Source organism: Physeter macrocephalus, chromosome 11 (genome assembly GCF_002837175.3).
Source record: "Physeter macrocephalus isolate SW-GA chromosome 11, ASM283717v5, whole genome shotgun sequence".
Classification (NCBI taxonomy): Eukaryota; Metazoa; Chordata; class Mammalia; order Artiodactyla; family Physeteridae; genus Physeter; species Physeter macrocephalus.
In genome coordinates this window covers 129,272,514-129,291,170 of record NC_041224.1, presented here as the reverse complement: position 1 = coordinate 129,291,170, position 18,657 = coordinate 129,272,514, and the positions used below count along the sequence as shown (strand labels likewise).

Sequence of the window (18,657 nt, the reverse complement as noted above, 5' to 3'; positions counted from 1 at the left end):
CCTGGTAAGGGCGGGAGGTAGAAGGAATTCATGCATATATACAATTCTTTATGTGCAATTCTAAAATCAGAACAACTGAACACAAAATTGCTTTAAACGTAATTATCTGCCAACACATGCTAACCTGATCTACATGTGTTGGAATATCTGGCCTGAACAGATATGAACATATGTATAGTCTTTATTTATCCAAATGAGTGTGAGCATATGTACTATTTACAGCAAAAATATTACTATGTTTAATTATGGGATTCTGTTTCAGTTCTTTCCTGGGGATGTCACATAATATACAAGACATACACATTTTTAACTTTCTAAAGTAAGACAAAATTCTGAATGGTGAAGCATATCTAGCTCCACAGAGGTCGGCAAGGGATTGTGGATCTCTGTCTATTTGGAGGATAAGGCAATGCTTTGGGACAAAGGGGAATGTTTCTCTATGAAAGAAGTGTACATTTTCAATAGAGATAAGCATAGGGAAGATTAAAGCACTGGTAATGAGGAAGTAAAATGCAAGATATGAGGATAATATTGTCTTAAGATAAATTTAACAAAATAAAAATGTAAATATTTTCATATAAAGTAACAAAATTGTGTACAGGATATATACCAGCTACTATACTTATTTAAGTGGAGTAATCTTTTTAATAAATTTATTAAAATGAGCATCATTATCCAGCTTTCACAGTCGAGAAAACTGAACCTCAGTGAGTTTGTATGAATTACAAGTAACTGGTTATGCTGGTGTTCAAATTCATAGCCAACATTATTACCCGGTATTCTTCACAGTGGAGGAGTAGGTGACAAGCCCAGAAAGGAAAACTCTTATGCAGTAAAAAATGCCCTCAACATGAATTTAGGAAACCTGGGTGGGAATTTGGTTGTAGCAGTCAGTCACTGTAAGAATTTACAGAAGTCACTTAAAATGTCTAGATCTTGGTCTCCCCATCTGTAAAATAGGAATAATAATTCCTATTTCAGAAATTTGTAGTTCAAGTTAAATGAGATAACATATATAAAATCTTCTCTCAGATGGTAGACACTCATAATCTTAGGTTACTTTGAATTTCAAAGAGCAGTAATATTAGCAATAATAAAGTAATAGCTAATATTTATGAAGTACTCATAATGGACCAGGACACTGTTCCTAACACGTGATGGGTTATTTCTCTTAATGTTCACAATAAACATTTGCACTCATTAAAATTGTTATCCCGTTTTTTATAGATAAGGAAACTAAAATATAGAGAATTTTAATTACCATGCCCATCATATCATAACTGATAAGTAGTAAAGCCAAAATACTAACCTGGGAAGCTGAACACATAGTTTGCCTCCTTCGCCACGCTGCAGGAAGATCTTTGCAATGTTGTGAAAGCTTAACTAGTAGTCAGGGCAGAGTTATTACGGATTTTGTGCAGACAACAAGCATAGTGAGATCTATGATTTGGAAAAATTAATCTTATAAGTGTGAGTAAAATTATTGAGAAACAGAATATAGACTGGAAAAGCAATTAGAAAGCTATGAGAATAGTCATGGGTTCACTACGACCTAAACTATGAAGGAAATAAATCTCCACACAATTGCCAAACCATTTTAATTATTGTGAGATTACTCTCATTACAAAGAGAATTAGCTCAACTCTAATTCTTCCCTTTAGTTGATGAGGTATGATTTTACTTACTCTCTATTTCGAATATATTTCATGGACTTTTTTTCCTCCTGATTTACCTTGGAACAGGCATATTTAAAATGGTTTTTAAATAAATAATTCCAAGATCAATATATTGAATTACTTTAATGAGTAAACTATGTATTTACCTTATTTTTGAGGCTGGCTACCTTAGAGCTCCCTCTCCAACTTTCTGCATATTTATGCTGAATCCCAAGATAATTTCAATATACTTTTAACTTCACACTTGTTATTCTTATGCTCTTTATTGTCAGTGAATGCCTGCTTGTTCTGCTAGTTTTGTTCTGCTTATTTCAAAGAGAAGGCAGTTCTCCATTTCTTCCATGTTCTCAAACATTTACCACTTTGATACCTGTGCCATTTCTCTGCTTCCTCAGATGGTTGAAGGTTGCAGGTATTAGGTCTGTCACTTGGGTCCCCTCTCAGCAGGACACAATCATGCTGCTTACTAAAATCTAGGCAAAAATATCTGTTCCAGACATGACTAATCAGTGATGGCTAGGTGAACTACCTCATTAGAGAGATGCTGCCTGTATCTAAAACCCTTCCTCTTTGCAAATATTATTCTAAGACACTCATTCATCTGTTAAACTGGGGTGCATTTATAGTCACTGGTTTTTACAAATTACAGTCTTAGTTTTATTCCTTCTTTTGGAAATCCAGATTCAAAAATGATTTGTCCTGGATTTCTAATAGCCTGCTTGCAGTTATTACTTCTTGATCAACCATAAATAGTCATTGCTCTTTTAACTGGGATTAATGGACAATATATCACTGAGAAGAGTCACAATTTTTAAAATTATACAAAAAAGGGTGATCAGTTATTCATTATTTAGAAAAGAGGTTCCTCTTTGAAATAAAGTCAGATATGTTATATTACTTATCTATTGCTGCATGATAAATTTCTCCCACATTTTGTACTTTAAAACACAATCATTTATGATCTCATATTTTCTGTGGGTCAGGAATATTATGGGTATGGCTTATCTGAGTGTCTGTAGCTCTACGTCTCTCATAAGGTTGCAGATAAGCTATCAGGTAGGGCTGCGGTCTAATTTGAAGACCTCATTTGGGAACAATACCCTCCTAAGCCCACTCGCTAGGTTTTTGGCAGGTCTCACTCCCTCACAGGTGTTGGACTAAGGATATTGATTTCTTGTTGGCTGTTGGCCAGAGGCTTTTCTCACTTTTTTGCCATGTGATGTCTCTATAGGACTGTCTCATGGCAGCAGGCCTCCTCCAGAGCAAGCGATCTATGAAGAGAGAGCAAATACATGCCCAAGACTTTTTAATAACTTGATCACTGGAGTGATATCCCATAACTTATTCTATGTATTATAACTGATTGATCATTCCAAGTCACATTCAGGGGGAGGAAATGACACAAGAGTGTTAATCCTAGGAGGTTGAAATCATTGGGTAGCATCTTAGAGGTTATCTGCCACAGTGGTACAATTTCTTGTTAAGTTTTCATCAAAATTGATTTAAGAAAAAATAAATGAGAGCTCTAATGTGTCACCCTTTAACTGTTGATTTATATGTATATGATATAATACAATGTACATGATCTGGCTATTGACAATAATATAAGACTATTTCAGCAATCCTATGACCACTAGTAGGCATTTTGATTGATTAATCAGCTAAATTTCTAATTTTCTTACAAAGAAATTGAACCTCATATGAGGTCTCTGGATATGATAAGAACTTATTAAAAATCAGTAAAATATGTACTTCATTTATTTCTAGAAATGAGAATGTGAAATACAAGCATCATAACATACCAGGAAATTAAATGTAAAAATACAAAAGACACTTATGAATACATTCATTGAACTTGATAACAATGGTTCAAATACAGTTGTGCCTCTAGAAAGCTAATTTCACTGTGGAACAAATGGGAAGCAAGGAAAAGGAGTTCATTAATGACATCTATTCTCATGAATCTTGAGGGTGAGGAAGAAGTGATAAAGTAGAGAGACGTGGGATTGTAGAAGGACTTAAATAAAAGAAAAAAGAGTTAAAAGAAAGGGTAAGTTTAGAGATACACAAATCAGAGGGAAGCAAGTTTCTTGAAGAGATGAGAATTTAGAGGTCTGGTGGGGGATTAGCCTTGAAGAGGATACTAATGTGTCTTCTACTGAGATGGGATGAAAACAATGAAGAATGTGGCTTCTAATTCATTCTTAGATGCAAGAACAGCAAACAGATGTGAAATTTGTCTTCCTAACAGTTTCTATTTTCTCTTTAAAATAAATGCAAAGCTTTCATTTTCAAAGAGTAAACCATTTTAGGAAAGTGGTAAAAGGAAATCGATACTGATCAAGGATATAGAGAGAGTTGGAGAGGTTGGAGATCAGGACATCAATCCTCAGCGTTTTGAAATGTATTTTACGATATAGTGCTCAGTTCGACTCTCCATCCCTTCTTGTGTATTGTACTGAATTAGTCTGCTAACTGCCTTCCTTGCTGTCTCTTTGGCCCCTAGCTTCTGGGGATAAAGATCATTCTCTAAAACTAGTAATGTAAGGGCCTCAAGGATACATGCTTTTCTGGCATCTCCTTGGGGCAACTCCATGGTTTATTCCAGTTATACCTGAAGTTCTCCAAATCAATCTGTGTTGTATCTGGGGCTTCTTTACAGACTCTGTTTTTTGTCCTGCTTGAACTGTGTGCTTTGGAAGAGTAGAAACAATGATTCTTCTCATCACATGGTACCCTGCAAATGTAAATGTTTATTTGACCATCCATAAATATTTATTAAGTAAATGAATATTTTTTAAAACATATGGTAGAAGTAGTACTTTTTCTCCCCTTTAATCATCTAGGTTACTCATAGTCTTCCTTCAAAATCCAGCTCAAAGACATCTGCTAAAATTCCTCCCCATCCTCCCTGCTCCTTCTGTTCTGCTAACACCTGGTGCACATCTTTGTCATAATGTTTGTCACCCTGACCCCTGTTAGACTGTAAGCTCCTTGAGAGCAATAGCATGATTTATTTATATTTGATCCTCTGGAAAAAACAAATGCTCAATAGATTTTTTAAAAATCATCCAAAAATAGATACTTTAGCTTCTGAGTGTGCTAGAAGAATGACAACATGAGGGAAATGAAAGTATGAGTTTAGATTGAAACCAGAAGGTAGTTTCACCAAGACCTTATAGGATAGGTTGGAAAAAAAATAGAAGTTAATCACTGACTTAACTTGAATTTGAATTTATCTGTCAGCTAAAGTGTAGAGGAAAACAAAAGTGTCACATATTTCTTAATTAATTAAAGGGAAATTTATCTTTATGAAAGTACTTAGTATTTTATAAAAGTACTCAGTACTCTATAAGCAATATAGATATTGCTATACTATATAGATATTGCTATACTCTTAGCAATATCTTCATGTAGTATTTTTAGAAAAAACGTAAAACGTACAAATAAAAATTGTATATACTGAAAGGCCATAATACATTAAAGAATAAAATTTGGGTTTTCACCTGAAATATTATGATCCAGATATGTTACCTTATGATGATCTAACAAAATGTAGAAATAAAATTTAATGAATCTGAAATTAACCTCAATTAAGTTTCTCTTAATAAGATATCTCAGGTTATCCTTTAGCAAGAGCTGGATTAAAGCTTTCTCAGTGCTGACATTCAAAGATTTTTAAAAGGGGACTTAAATATTTTTATACCAGGTGTAGAGAAAACAAAGGTGACAATCTTTTGCATGATTTTAGGAGTCTGATTTTTTTCTTATTTTAGTCAAAGATCATATTTCTTCTGATTAGTTTTTTTTTTTTTTTTTTTTTTTTTGGCTCAGCGGCCATGGCTCACGGGCCCAGCCGCTCCACGGCATGTGGGATCCTCCCAGACCGGGGCGCGAACCCGGTTCCCCTGCATCGGCAGGCGGACGCGCAACCGCTGCGCCACCAGGGAAGCCCGTGATTAGTATTTTTTAATCAATATTTTTGCTTATATCTCAGATATATTTGTAAAACAGAAAATCTACTCACATATTTTTTCCCCTTGGCATTAAATACTGCGTGAGAGTCGATTTGAGCCTGAAAAAAAAATATTAAGGTGCCATTATTTTAGAGTCTTAATTACATTGACTGTAGAAGAATCTCAGCAAAATAAATATGTAATTTTGAGATACTTATATCTTGATAATTTCTCAGAATTAAGGTCCTTGAAAAAGACAATTCCCTGGTGGCTGAGAGAATAGATAATGTTATTTAGTATTCTACATTTAAATGTTAGAGAATAGCTACCAACAGTGGACTGTTTGTTAATAATTGATATTAAGCCACTCTTTCTGTTAAGAATTATATAATGCTTTCAGTGAAGTCTTGTTTGTAGTTAATACTGATAATGCCAATGTCATCAGTGTGAAAACAATGCAATAGAAAGAAGACATTCATTCAGTAAACTGCTTTGTTAAATTAAGATGTATTTTTTAAGGGGGTGGTAGATAGAATTTAACCATGATTTATTACCACATATAATCGAGATATTATTACAGATCCTTGTCACAGACTCTCTAATAAGACCATATGTAATATGTAGTACATTTACCTTTTAAGTCTCTGGTTATGAACCACCAACTATCCCTAAATTTATTTTCTTCCTATTTAATTATTCATTGATGATGGTCCTGTTGAGGAGGAAGAAGTTTTCCTCTACTTTTCTGGGTTCTGGCTGGTCTAAGAATTAAATTGACATGAGATAAATTAACAGGAGAAAAGCAAACAAAGTTTAGTAACGTGTATACATGGGAGAGACCCAGAAAAACTGAGTAATTCGTCAAAATGGCGAAAGTCCTCACCTTGAATACCCTTCTCAGCTAAAGATAAAAGAGGATGTTGAGGGTGGGGAGAGTCAGCTATGGGAGATTACAAGGAAAAGCACAGTAACTGGGTGATTGTGATGCAGATTTAAGTCATTGCCTTCTCTATTGATAAGAGTTTCAAGAGACCTGGTTGTCCTCATGTATACATGTGTCCAGGTATAAGAGGGAGACACACTTACAAATGGAGATTTCCCTTATAAATGTACATGTTTCTTACAAAGGGGCAACTCCTACTTGGTTTTCAGAGTCTTTCCCACTTCTGCTGTTTCTCAGAAAATAACAAGCTTAAAACAATTAATATGCCAAGGAGACATATTTTTAGGGTGGCAAATTCTGATCCCCTACATTGCCTCAGACAATGTATAGTAGAAGCTAAGATGTTTAAACAAAATTAATAATGTGACTGAGAAAGTCTTGTGTTTCAAATATACATCTCATTTTCAGTGTAATTAATAAACAGTATTATTTCATCAAGCAAATTAATGGTAAGCAAATAAGTTAAATGCTTTTGTTTCTCATCCAGTGTACCAACCTTTTTAAACTAACTTCATTGGAAGTGTAGGTTTATTATGATGAGTACTTTTACCCTTAGGTCTTAGATTCACTCATTTCTGTTCAATAGGATGAATTGCACATGCTATGTGCCTAGTGGTGTTTAGGGAACTATAAAGGATAAAAGAGAATTAGGATAAAAGGTTCTTATCCATCAAATAGTTTATCATTTATTTAAGGTAATAAATTACTGAATAAAAGCCAAAAAGTAATATACACCAAAAATGCATGACAGGCCCATGCCATGGGTGAACAAGGAGAGAACCCCTAGAACAGCAGAGTTAAAATAAAGTTTCTAAGGAAGAAAAGAAATGTAAACCATCCTCTAAAAGAGGTAAGTGTTGCTGAATGCAAGTTAGTGTGCCCTATGCACAGTGAGGCCAAACAAACCCAAGTGTCAGAGTTTGTATCAGGGAAAGGTTTATTGCAAAAGCCAAGCAAGGAGAACATACAGGTCAAGATACAAAGCCCAAACTCCCTGATGGTTTTTGGGGAAGCGTTTTTATAAGCAAAATTTGGGGTGAGGGATGAAGGGTATGAGACTTTCTTCTGATTGGTTGATGCTGAGGTAACAGGGCAGTGCTCCAGGAATCTTGTGCTCAGCCATATGTTACTGTCCTCCACCTAGGTGGGGGCCTTAGTTCGTGCAGAAGAATTTGAAGATGTTGTTATGTATACTTATTCAGGATGAACCAGGACCCTGCCGCACCATTGCACTATTGTTTCTTGACTGTTCCTCCTTTGTTTCTGCATTCCTTCACTTTTCTGGTTAGCAACTGTTTGAATTTGCCCTTTGGTAGTCCTGAAAGGTCTAGGAAACTGAAGCCTTGTTTCTATAAGCAAGAAATGGAGGGCTTGGAAAGAATTTGTACCTGGGAGGGCCCCACAGGGTCCTGCTCCGCTTTAGAACCAAATAATGACAAGATCTATATAAGGTCTCTGCATATATCAGAGAAATAGAAAGCCTGATGAAAGCTATGTTTTAGTAAATTTATTGGACACTAATGTAGAGATTCAACTGGATACAAGAAGGCATGGTAATGACTGGAGAAAGTGAACTGACATTTTTTATTTAAGATATCATTGCAATTATATATTTTTAAAAATAATAACAATGAATGCTCCAGCTGTTTCTATTCAAGCAGAAAATAATGATTTTATAATTTCCCATTTTGTCTGTGTGTATAATACAAATGATGTTACCAATTACCTATCAATAGACATAGCTCTTCCCTGGAGCTAGGTAATTTTGGCTCATCTTGAAACTCAAATTAATGAGTCTGTATTAATGATTAGAATAAAAATGTAATTTATATTCAAGTGATTCCCCAGGCTTTGGAGTAAAGCAAGTTACAGATTAATTTATATGAACTTGGTAATTTCAAGTATCTATTAAAAAAAAAGTATGTACATTTTAGGACATATATTTTAATTATTTATCTAAAACATATAAAACACATATTTATAGTAAAATAATTAAAAGTAAGTTTATGCTAAGGACTTAATGAAAGAAGAGAACTTGTAACAGTAATTATAAATAATATTTAAGCAAATTATATTTTATACTGCAATTTATATGAAATAATATTAAAATAAGAATTGTGTTATTGAATAACGCCATGAATAACCCCAAAACTTAGGTCACTGCTCATGAGATAATACAGCATTTAGTTCATTTAGCCTTTCTGACTGTAATCCCTAAGCATGAGATGAACAAAGTTATCTCTAACTCTGGCACCTAACTCTTAAAGACTGGTGACCAAAAGATAAGAATTAGGAAACCCAGAAGAAAAAGATAGTTAAGTTTTGCTTACCAACTTTAAACTTGTGTCATGGCACTACATAACATTTGAAAATCCTTGGGGATGATTAAATTCATACCTATTGATATCTGGTGCTTACCAAAGCATAAACACACTGCCTCTGAGGATTTAAAGTTACTTTTAAAGGGTATTAACACAATCCATCATATTCACTTTGGAATTTTCTTACTGTAATACTGTAATAATGGGCTGAATCAACTTTGCTGAATCTAACTTCTCTTGAATAGCTTTATTCTGTTTTGCAAGTTCTAATTTTGTTGACCAAGATGACCTGGACATAAGTTTAAGTAAGTTTTGGTACTGAATTCTCTTTTATAACTTAAAAGCTGTAAACATGCTATAAAAAAATGTTCCAAAATCATTTGTCTGTTAATAGCATTTTTGTCATCAGCTCTAAAATAGATCAGTGAATCAATAATTTGTATTCATTGATTTGGAAAATGGAATATAATTAATATTATGTACATAAGAATAAGACATTTAAATTATAATATATTTGAAAGAACTTATTTCAGTTATATTTCTAGTGTCTTTTTGTTATAAAACAAGTAATACTTGCCTTTTAAAGTAAAATCTAGCTATATAATCTATTCAAAAACTAATTCAAAATCTGGAATAATTTAGACCTGGCCTCTTTAAACCTAAGAAAAATATTTTTCACATAGTACACATTCAATAAATATAAATAGTGATAATTCAAGTTTGAAATTATATTATATATGTAAAAAGAAAATGTTATTTAAGAAAAAGTAAACATGATCACAGCAAAGCATATTCTCTGAGATAAAATATATTCAATATAGATATAATAATCTATCATTATTGATATAGTAATGGTAAGTCATAAATATTAATATGTTTTATTTCAATAGTATGTATTTATTGCTTTAAGTAAATTCTGAAAGACATATAGTAAACACTGCTTTGTTAGCCTAATTAAAATGAATAAGTCTAAAAAGTATATAATCATTTTATTAACATTTAAAAGAAATTTCCATGTATTGATTTGATGACAGGATTGATTCCTGTCACTTTAATCAAAATAACAGGCCATGCTACCCAAGAGAAATAAGACTTCCATATAAAATGGTAATTCATTCACTGCCATCTATTTACATTAGCACCTCACATTTACTGAAGTATCCATTGATAATTTTTTAATGTATGGAACAACTTGAACTGCATTGGTAGCTTAGAGGGAGCAGGCTTCATTTTTTTACATGCAGGCTATTGAAGGACTTCTACTAGGTTAAGAAGCTAAGGTGATACATTTAAGAAATATAAAAAATAAAATAAAATAAAAATAAGAAGATAACTGATACTTTCCTTTCTGAAAAAGCAATACAGTTTAAATAGAAATCAGTAGAAATTATTACAGCTCAACTCAATCAGTTACCGCTGATACAGCTAGAGCCTATAGTAGAGGTAGGCCATGGAATAGGCAAGCAGTCCTTTCCTATTTAATTCCCACACAGGCTATTTCTTCAAATAATTTCTGAAAGGTATATGCTACATAATGCTTTGTTCATCCAATGACAACAGGTTCAAAGAAGTATTATCACTTTATTTAATGTGTAATGCAATTTATTTTTATTTGGGCTTGATTTCCTTGGGACCCCTCCCTATTGTGGATTAATGTTTTTAAATATAATGCAATGACATCACACAGAAATATGTGCTGTGGTGATTTTTCCTTCTGGCACAAAATTGCCTTTCTGAAGTACAAGAGACAAACACCAGCAAGCAAGAAAAACTGAGCCCCATTGAGTGTCCAAAATAGAAAATAGAAAGATGGATTCAGAAAGCTACTCCCTGCCACAATGGCTCACTGAGCACAGAGGGAAAACCCCAGAGAGTTCAACTCTTAAAAGGCTCAAGGTACAAATGCTTTTCCACTATTCTCAGATTGTTATATCTTTATCTAGTAGTGAAACCTCACATTCACCTGGCCTCCAGCTTTAGATCTTAGAGGAGGAGCTAACAAAATCCACACCCATCCTGTGCATATAAAAGAAGCCCCATTAGTAGTTTTGGGAAAAATGCCACAAGATTACTAAGTACTGGGCTTCCCTGGTTGCACAGTGGTTAAGAATCCACTTCCCAATGCAGAGGACACGGGTTCGAGCCCTGATCCGGGAAGATCCCACATGCTGCGAAGCAGCTAAGCCCATGCACCACAACTACTGAGCCTGCGCTCTAGAGCCTGCGAGCCACAACTACTGAGCCCATGTCCCACATCTACTGAAGCCCGCGCACCTAGAGCCTGTGCTCCGCAACGAGAAGCCACCACAGTGAGAAGCCCATGCACCAAAATGAAGAGTAGCCCCCACTCGCTGCAACTAGAGAAAGCCCATGCACAGCAACGAAGACCCAATGCAGCCAAAAATAAATAATTTTTTTTTAAAAAAAGATTACTAAGTACTATTTAAGATGAATAAAGAGGAAGAAAATAAAAAAGAGAGAGAGAAAATCAGGCTCGAATAAAGATACCACAGTATAAAAAGAGGCTAACATGCACACAGTAAAAGAAGCACATATAGTTGAAGAAGAATTACTGACAGTTCAGGGGAAGGCAAATTTGTACAGTATATGCTTTATATTTTCAATAAAATTGGAATATGAACTTTATGAAACAAAAAAAGAAAAGAAAGTTACAATGGTGGACCAAGAAAAGAAGGAACTGGATAAAAGACTAAAATAAAGGGGAGCTTGATGAGATCAGAGAAGAATGTAACATCATAAATAATACAGCTGGATAAAGATGACATTAGAAACAGAATAACAGAATCTACACTATGGAAAATAAATCAGTACCAAGGAGGTACTGATTTTATTTCTTACAGTGAAGGGGAAAAAGATAGACAATAATAGATTCTGAAGAAAAAGTGATCTTGCAAAGTGGAAAGATAAAACAAGAAAGCTGGATAAAGTTATATATACATGCATTATTTCTAAATACAATATATATGCATTATTTCTAAATATAATACTAGCCAATTGAATCAACCATAATAAGAAAATAGTAGTCCTATACCTAGTAAAATTATTCCTGTAGTATAGTCATAGTTCAACATCATGAAATGTACTAATGTAATCTATTGCACTGAGAGAGAAATAGAGAAATATTATTTGAATATCTTGATAGATAATAAAATATAGTGAAGATAATGTTTGAGACATAATTTATGGTTTACATAATTTAACTCATTTAAATTTTCCCAGAAAAATTTATGCTAGTTACTGTTATCATCATCACTTACCTGATGAGGAAATTGAGGCAGAGAGATTAAGAGATCAAGACAAGGTCATCCAGCTAGAAAGTGACAGCTATGATGTGAAGAATGCAGATTTTTTTGTTGTTTAAAAATTGGGTATTCATATTTATACATTTGTGTATAATATGAATACACGTGGCCTTATGTATAAAGAATTAGACAAAATTGCTCTAAAAATCTGAAGGATAAACTACTTTACACCATACAATTGTACATATGTAGATATACATTAAAAAAAAAAACTGAAGCAACATACAGCAAAATACTAAGGAGACTACCTCTGATTGATCAATTTAATGATGATTTTGATATTGTCTTTTCTGCTTTTCAGTATTTATGTGCAATATTCACATAAACAAAAACATAAAATATGCAAGATATCTGATACATATGTATGTGTATCTTAACCATTAACATGATTATCTGTAAAAGTTATCAAACTGAGGGTATCTTGAAGCCATGCAATAGTAACTGGTTCCAGAGAAGTCCTGTTGCCATAAACAACTATTAAAATATCTTTTATATGAGGTAACTGTTTTCAGAAAATAGGAAAGAGGCAGGGCAAGACTGAAATCTATGAAAATATGAAAAAAAGAGAACCTAATAAGGTGATCTCCATAGGAGCCCTATTCTCTGATTGAGGACAATCTCCTGACAATGGCACAAAGCCCTGAAATTCAAGTGGAATGTGGAGGTCCCACTGAGTTCAGGAGGCAGAGATCAGAGTACTGGGCAGCTGAAACAGAATCTTCAGTCAGGGTAACAGAAAGAAGGGATGCGTTCAGGGTTGACTTTAAAAGACTGTAGAGGGTGTTCCATGAGTCTTTGCCTGAAGGCGAGGCTGTACTTGTGCAAGACTAGAAAACCCCAAGGCTTACAGTAGGGCAGTATAGCAATTTTTATGGAGGTGACAACAGAACACAAATGGGGAAGTCAAGGAATCCTGGGAGAAGAACAGTGGAAAATATTGAAGTTAAACCATTTTAGAGTGAAGAGAGCTCATAAAATCTCCTGGCAACACAAAGAAAACCAGGCAGGCTCTTCCTTAGTAGTTAGAATTATGCCCTGAAGAAATATCTTCTCTAGACCTTTCCTTAAAGAGCCTAAATCTAAGCTGCAACAAGGGTCGCAGTAAAGACAGATTTGGAGGTTAGTTCCCACAAAGTCAGAGTTTAGGGCAACAATATGGGCTTTTCGCAGATCTGCACTGTTAGTGTAAAACTAAGCCTATACAAGTTCAATATAATTGGTCAGTAACTGAATAGTCTGGTAAAACAAAACTGCTTTCTGAGAAAGATTACAGATCTAAAGTCTCTATAATATAATATCTCCAATGCCCATTATTCAATAAAAATCACTAGTGGACAGAGAAATAGGAAATGTGATACGTAATCAATGAAAAGTAAACATTAGTCCATAGAAACTAAACCAAAGAAAGTTAAACATTGAATTTAGCAGATAAAGACTTTAAAGTTATATATATATAAAACAGGAATGATGCTGAATAGCCAGTCACACAAAAAAGTACTTACTGCATAATTGCATTAATATGATATTCTTGAAAAGGCAACAATCATCAGTTAATGAAGGAAGTCAGATCAGTAATTGTCTGGCATAGAACAGGGGTTGTGAAGATTAACTACAAAGGAAAGTGAGGGAGCTTTCTGGTGAGATGGAAATGTTCTATATCTTGACTGTGTTCATGCTTACACTATAATACATATTGATCAAATGTTATTGACTTGTACATTTAAAATGAGAGAATTTTATTGCATGTAAATTATACCTCAATAAATTTGACTTTTTAAAACATATTTATTAAAATAATGATTGCCTAGCATTAAGATACAAGATTTTAAAACTCACTGGGTTCAAATTCTGCCTCCGCTATTTTCTAACTGTATGGCATAAGGCAAATTACTGAATCACTCTAAGTTTTCTTGTCTATAACATGGGGATAATAATATTAAATACTTCAAAAGATTGTTGAGAGGATTCATTTATCTGGAGTAAGTGTTCAACATATTGTATTATTATTATCATCTTTACTGTTAGCACTGTGTGTAGGACATGAAACTGTTGAGATATATCAAATCATGAGACAAAGCTATTCATTTTATCTTCAGATAATTCTTGTAGAAAAAAAATGAGATTTGGATGAAAAGTAGACTGAAAACGAGATGCTAACTGATGATAAAACAATTCGAGTCGAGCTTTGAGCAAGACAGTCAGTAAATGATTGCATGCTATATTAGTTTTCTGTTGCCACCCTAACGAAAATTACCACACACTTTGTGGCTAAAAACAACCACATTTATTATCTTAAATTTCTAGAGGACAGAACTTCAAAAGGATTATAATGGGGCTAAAATCAAGATGTTAGCAGGCAGGAAGTCGAAGCTCTTCTCTGAGTCTGACATGGCCGACTGCAGGGAGCTCAGGGCCTGAGTGCTGCCCATCCCAAAGCCTCCTTGGGAATCAGCCCTGGGTGCCCTTGCCTGGGTCAACAGTCAACCGATGCTGGCTGTGGCTGAGTGCTAAAGTATGGAGTTGGGAGGACAGATCTGGGGAGAGGAGGGCTGTTGGCTGCATGGATAGAGCAGAGGGGGTGGGAGTGAGGGGATGCATGGCTGGGAATGCCCCTAGAGGAAGCGTGATCTGCCTGGAAAACAAGGCACCATCATTGAGAGGCATGAGGGGGGCAGGGGACAGGCACCCCCACCTGCCAGCTCCTGCCTCCGTGGGCACTGGGAGGGACTCCCACCAGAGCAAGCATGCCATAGTCTGTTGCAACTGCCTGCCAGACCCCACCATGACTGGCAACTAGCATACACCCCAATTGTGGCCACCATATGCCTCCCCAGCCGGAGTGAGTGAGTGTGCCCCAAGCAGCTGCTGCTTTCACTCCCTCTCGCCTGGGCAAGGAACAGATGCCTGAGGGTGGCACACATGCAGAGGTGTCAAAACCAAAGGTGAGTCCTAGGGGTGGTGCAACTAAGGAGGAGGAATGGAAATTTTTCTGCGCAGCTGCACAAGCCTCACATTAAATCCCCGAGATCAGCTTGGTAAATCCTGCATCTGTGGAATACCTGAATAGACAATGAGTGTTTCCACAATTGAAACCAATCTAGCCTTCGCAGCAGTGGACTTTGGGGGCAAGTACACATGGGAGTCAGGCCAGGTCAGAGTCTGAGCTGGCCCCACAGTGCCCACAGCTAGTCCACAGACCTACCTAGAGGTATTAGAAGGCCTCCTGGGGAGGTGGAGATTGGCTCTGGCTCACTGTGGGAGCAAGGACACTGACAGAAGAGGCCCCAGGAAAATATTCTTATTACTATTATTCTTTTTGTGTTTGTTTCATTTTGTTCTGTTCTTGGTGTTGCTTTTATTATTTTTTATCTTTTATTTAAAATTTTTATTTTTATTTATTTTATTTTTTAATATATATCTTTTTATTTTTCTATTTTTATTTTACCTTTTTATTGTTTCATGGGTTTTCTCTTGTTCTTGTTCTTTGTTTTTTTCTTTATTTTTTTAAAATTGTTTTTATGCATATATTTTTTCTTCACTTTTTTTGTTTGCTTTCTGTTTTTGTTTTATTTTTCATACTTTCTTTTGTTAGTTTAGTCATTATTGACTGTTCTCATTTTTGAATTCTTTTGTTTGTTGTCTTGAATTTTTTTTTAATTTTTCTTTTTTTCTTTTTTCTGTGTGTGTGTTGCTGCTCTTTGTTTGCTGTTGTTTCTGGTATTTGTCTTGGGTTTTGTTTGTCTGTTTGTTTGGTTTTAGTTTGGGTTTTCTTCCTTTTTTTCTCTGGCTGCACTGTGCAGCTTGAGGGCTCTTGTTTCTCTGGCCAGAGGTCAGGCCTAGGCCTCCGGAGTGGGAGCACTGACTCGAAGATGCTGGACCTCCAGAGACTTCCTGGTCCCAGGGAATATTAATCAGTGTGTGTGCTCCTGGAGGTATGCATATAAACACCAGGACCTGGCCCCACACAACTGCCTGCAGGCTCCAGTGCTGGACACCTCATGCCAAACAACCAGCAAGACAGGAACAAAGACCCACTCATCAGCAGACAGGCTGCCTAAAGTCTTACTAAGCTCACAGACACCCCAAAACACACCACCTGATGCATCCCTGCCCTTCAGAGGGGAAAGACTCAGCTCCACCCACGAGAGCACAGTCCCTCCCACCAGGAAACCTACATGAGTCCCTGGACCAACCTCACTCACCAAGGGGCAGATGACAGAAACAAGAGGAACTTCGACCCTGCAGCCTGCAAAAATGAGACCATAAGTGCAGTAGGTTAGACAAAATGAGATGACACAGAAATATGTTGCACATGAAGGAGTGAGGTAAAATCCCACAAGACCAAATAAATGAAGAGGAAATAGGCAATCTACCTGAAAAAGAATTCAGAGTAATGATAGTAAAGATGATCCAAGATCTTGGAAATAGAATGGAGGCACAGATTGAGAAGATACAAGAAGTGTTTAACAAGGACCTAGAAGAACTAAAGAACAAACAATCAGTGATGAACAACACAATAACTGAAATGAAAAATAAACTAGATGGAATCGAATAACTGAGGCAGAAGAACAGATAAGTGAGCTGGTAGACAGAATGGTGGAAATAACTGCCAAGGAGCAGAATAAAGAATAAAGAATGAAAAGAAATTAGGACAGTCTCAGAGACCTCTGGGACAACATTAAACACACCAACATTCAAATTATCTGCATCCCAGAAGGAGAAGAGAAAGGGAAAGGGCCTGAGAAATATTTGAAGAGATTATAGTCGAAAATTTCCCTAATATTGGAAAGAAAATAGTCAATCAAGTCCAGGAAGTGCAGAGAGTCCCATACAGGAAAAATCCAAGGAGAAACACACCAAGACACATATTAATCAAACTATAAAAAATTAAATACGAAGAAAAAATATTAAAAGCAAGCGAAAAGCAACAAATAAGATACAAGGGAATCCCCATAAGGTTAACAGCTGATCTTTCAGCAGAAACTTTACAGGCCAGAGGGAATGGCAGGACATATTTAAAGTGATGAAAGGGAAAAACCTATAACCAAGATTACTCTACCCAGCAAGGATCTCATTGAGATTTGACAGAGAAATTAAAACCTTTACAGACAAGCAAACTGCCAAACCAGCTTTACAACAAATGCTAAAGGAACTTCTCTAGGCAGGAAACACAAGAAAAGGAAAAATCCTACAAAAAGAACCCCAAAACAATTAAGAAAATGGTAATAGGAACATACATATCTGTAATTACCTTAAAGGTAAGTGGATTAAATGCTCCAACCAAAAGACACAAACTCTGCATCCCAGAAGGAGAAGAGAAAGGGAAAGGGCCTGAGAAATATTTGAAGAGATTATAGTCGAAAATTTCCCTAATATTGGAAAGAAAATAGTCAATCAAGTCCAGGAAGTGCAGAGAGTCCCATACAGGAAAAATCCAAGGAGAAACACACCAAGACACATATTAATCAAACTATAAAAAATTAAATACGAAGAAAAAATATTAAAAGCACTTATGCACCCAACATAGGAACACCTCAATACTTAAGGCAAATGCTAACGGCCATAAAAGGGGAAATTGACAGTAACACAATAATAGTATGGGACTTTAACACACCACTTACACAAATGGACAGATCAACCAGACAGAAAATAAATAAGGAAACACAAGCTTTAAATGACACAATAGACTAAATAAACTTGATTGATAGTTATAGGACATTCTACCCAAAAGCGGCAGAATACACTTTCTTCTCAAGTGCTCACAGAACATTCTCCAGGATAGATCACATCTTGGGTCACAAATCAAGCCTTGCTAATTTCAGAAAACAAATCATATCAGGCATCCTTGCCGACCACAACACTATGAGATTAGAAATCAATTACAGGAAAAAAAAAACTGTAAAAAATACAAACACATGGAGGCTAAACAGTACATAACTAAATAACCAAGAAATCACTGGTGAAATCAAAGAGGAAATCAAAAAATACCTAGAAACAAATGACAATGTAAACATGACGACCCAAAACCTATGGGATGCAGCAAAAGCAGTTCTAAGAGGGAAGTTTATAACAATAAAATCCTACCTCAAGAAACAAGAAAAATCTCAAACAACCTAACATTACACCTAATGCAACTGGAGAAAGAAGAACAAACAAAACACAAAGTTAGTAGAAGGAAAGAAGTCATAAAAAGCAGAGCAGAAATAAATGAGATAGAAACAAAACAATAGCAAAGATAAATAAAACTAATAGCTGGTTCTCTGAGCAGATAAACAAAACTGAAAAACCTTTAGCCAGACTCATCAAGAAAAAAAGGGAGAGGACTGAAATCAATAAAATTAGAAATGAAAAAGGAGAAGTTACAACTGACACCACAGAAATACAAAGGATCATAAGTGACTACTACAAGCAATTATATGCCAATAAAATGGACAACCT

The 18,657-nt window shown here is 35.3% G+C and overlaps 1 protein-coding gene across 1 annotated transcript in view; it reads left to right on the top strand.

The window, feature by feature from the left end:
• The window catches only part of MDGA2 (MAM domain containing glycosylphosphatidylinositol anchor 2), an 835,318-nt gene that overhangs the window by 798,132 nt on the left and 18,529 nt on the right, over window positions 1-18,657 (top strand). The gene's annotated exons all lie outside the window — the stretch shown is intronic.